Source organism: Lupinus angustifolius, chromosome LG10, assembly GCF_001865875.1.
Source record: "Lupinus angustifolius cultivar Tanjil chromosome LG10, LupAngTanjil_v1.0, whole genome shotgun sequence".
Lineage (NCBI taxonomy): Eukaryota > Viridiplantae > Streptophyta > Magnoliopsida > Fabales > Fabaceae > Lupinus > Lupinus angustifolius.
In genome coordinates this window covers 5,360,180-5,364,024 of record NC_032018.1, presented here as the reverse complement: position 1 = coordinate 5,364,024, position 3,845 = coordinate 5,360,180, and positions in this window count along the sequence as shown.

Here is a 3,845-nt window from a genome sequence, read left to right as displayed (position 1 = left end):
TATATATATATATATATGTTACTGTAATTAGTTAGTATGTGTACTGAAGAGAAAATAAAAATTTAGAACTAATTAATAAAAAATATTATATGTATAATTATTACATGAAGACAGAGTAGAAAATATGACCAACTTTGAAAAGGTTAAATAAGAATAGTTTTAAAATGAAAACAAAACATTAAAGCAAGCAAAGGATTAAATGGAGGGACTATTTATTTTGACTAACAGAGTGATTAAATAAAACTAGGCCTCTAAGTAAATCTTCTCAAAAACAATGATGAGAAGTCTCATTTCAATTGACAAATCATAAATGTCCACCAAATTATCTTTTTTATAAGGACTAATTGTTTCTAAATTTTGTACACCTTTTAGTCTTTTTTAGATAATTTGGTATTTCCATTTTGTTCCAAAGATTTGATATTTTAGAAATATAAAACTCATTTATATGTTCTTTTTAAACTATATCATTATTTATTACATTCTATTTTACCATATATTTCCCCCTCGCTCTTAATTATGAAAAGTGGATGAACATTCATTGTAGTGTTTTAGTGCAGATACATCAAATTTTACATCATTTGACAAAAATAGAAAAGGTTATCATAGTTCTTTTATGATGCACATTATCAGTACTTATAACATTCTTCTAAGAAGGTAATGATTAATGAAATCCTTATTAATGATTATAACATTATTTTTTTATTTTGGATAAATTAATTATTCTCCATGGGAAAAATATTTAAGTTAAGAATGATTAGATAACTTTATAATTTAACAATAGTATATAATAAAGAAGAGTATTAGCTATAATGCTTAAAATTGATGGTGCCTCTAGGGGGAAGCGGAGTGTCGACTAATTTTTCATCATGACACTCGAAATTGGCTTATGGGTTTTATCTATCATATTTGTGTGCTCAACTTTTAATGAGAAACTTTGGGATACTCTCAAAGGGTTGAAAATTGCTAGAGAGATGAGGATTAGAAAATTAATTCTTGAAACTAATTCTATGATTCCAAAGCATTAGAAATAATGAATTGATTTAATGATGTAAGATCTCCTAAACCCAAATAAATCAAAAGATCAAATATTGAATAACATTTATTAAAAGGACAGTCATGCACTTTGAAAGAACTTAATTCTTTACTCATAAATTTTTGAAATACTCTTAGTTATATAAAAACTATTAATGAGCAAGGCCTTTGAGATCATCCGAATGCTATGGTGGCAAGAATTAAATGGTGGTTGAGTAAGGAGAAAGAAATTTCTTTATCTCCCATTCTTCCCAAAGGAAACAGGTGGGTGGATTGGCTAGCCAATTAAAGCTCAAGGGCAGATTATGATTTTCTCAAAATAACCACCCTTTTATTAAATTCATCATAAATGATTTGTCTGGGTCTGCTTTATCTCATGATTATTCGTGATTGAAATTTTCTTTCTTTGGGTGTTGCCCCTTTCGTTAAAAAATAAAATTTCATAAGTGACACAATTTGTGGGTACATAGAATTTGCATATTTTGCTTGAAGATAAAATAAACTTTGTTTTCCAAAACAAAGTTACTTTTTATATATTTCTTAACCGGTATCTTACAGTTAATTAAATAACAATGAATGAAGAAGGTGAATATTGGTACTTTCCATTTTCCACTTCATGCAGAATTCATCCATGAATGTGATTCCTTCCTTCTTTTACTGCCACCTTCAATTTCTCATAGCTAATGATGGACACTACTCTTATCCCATAGTGGCATTTTTACTTACGTCCACTTGTATCTTAATATGCATTTTGTCCTATTATTAATCCATTTGTCAAAACTAGCTTAAAATTAATCTCCAACCAAACTAATTGGGTAAGTGATTAATACAATATTATCAATTCAAACAAGCTGGCCATCAACTTTTTAAAAAAGACAAAACATCAATCAATCAAAGCACTATATATATGATGTACCACCATGTTCACATTCTCCTTCATAGTCTAATGTTTCATCATACATTAATTGTTCCTTAAGGGTTTCTCTACCTTATCTTCTTATCTTGGCATGTACCATAAGTACCATAAGATCTCATCCCATAAAAAAGGTCAAATAAGAAAATAGAAAGATATAATTATTATTTCATTTTACTTTTTGTATTAGTTTTTACAATGTTTCTCTCTCCATTACTGGAGAGGAGTCTGCCTCAAGAAAATAGACGAAGATGATTGAACTTATCTATCAAGGGGTACTTTGCATATAAACATCATCTTCATGCATTGGGTGTCCCACTTTAAAGACCAGAATTAATTGATCCAAGGACGCAGCTACTAGTAATTTGAAGGCGAGGATGAGGACTCACAAGGAAATTAAGAGCATGGAGCAGATCGAGACACAATTGTAATGTTTAAAATATAGCAGCAGCATGTGGAGGCCACGTGATTTCTGGGAACTACTACCTGGTCAATTAATTATGTATATGAAGTTATGAACCAAGTACAGTACTACCTTATTTGTCCCTATTTATACATTATTCACTTTTGTAATACCAATACCATACACACCGACCTTAACCGCCCAATGTATCATATATCATCTTTTTTGTGTTCTATTTCTATTTCAGTCCAATTAAAAAATGTGACAATTTAAAAGAAATGTTATAAAAATAGAAAATAATTTTTTTATATTACTTAATGAAATTTGATTGATTTAGAACATGAAAATATAATTTATTAAAACATGTAATCTTTATTCACTTCAACTTCCCGTAACTGTTTTTGACTATTACTGATTTCAGATCCCATTTGACAAACCCCGCGATTTTTTTTTCAGGTCATTGATTTGAGTAACAGCTAACAAATAAATCTGTAACATAGTCTTGTAATAACCACGGCCACACTATTATATATATAGGACTTGAACTGTTACTATGGGCCAACCGTGCTTTGTCCAGTTACTATGTTTATCCTAATCCTAAGTCGTGAGTTCTAACACATCTAAAGAAAGGACAAAGAAAATTAGTGTAACTCGTGGTCCTACTCTTATCCATGAACAGTGGCGGATCTTGACCATAATTTTAGAGGGGGCAGTATTATGATTTATACATAAATAATATATGACATCATTAGAATATATATAATTTTTTAATGTAAAAATGAGTTATTCTTTCATGTTTAAATTCCTAAGAAATATGATAAAAATATAACATAACAAATCTATGAAGAAATTCCAAATATTCCTAAGCACAAATAAGTTCATTATCTCTTATAAACATTATATATATTTTAAACTCAGAAGAATCGAGCATAAAGTTAGTTTTTCAATCCTTTCAAATAGAGAATCAAAATAATGTATGTTTGAGATTGATACAAATATTTTTTTAAAAGAAAAATATATAAAGATAGAAATAACGAAATTAAGAATATCATACATTGCAATGAAATAACCCAACTAAAATTAATTAATAAAAAAATAGTTCACTAACAAAGAATAACGACGTCCATGAATAAAATTTGATGCAAGAAACAAACAAATCATAAGTAATAATGTGTCATGAAAAAAGCAATTGAAGAAAACTGATTTATAAAAAGCAAATATGACATTTTTAAGGTGAAAAAATAAATGGGTTTGAGTTGAAGAGTTATCTAAAGCAATATTAGGGGAGGGGAATATGTCATGTGATACTAAATAGAGTGAAACTTCATAAAGGGTGAGAGTTTTGAAGAGAATATTGAATTTTTTCTTGTCAAATAAGTTATGTAGAAGTATTATTCTTTGAGAGAAGAATATATGCACTAACAATGTATGAATTTTGTATTTTTTCACTTCATTACCTACCATTCATATTCAATCTTTATTAATTCCTTAAAAAAA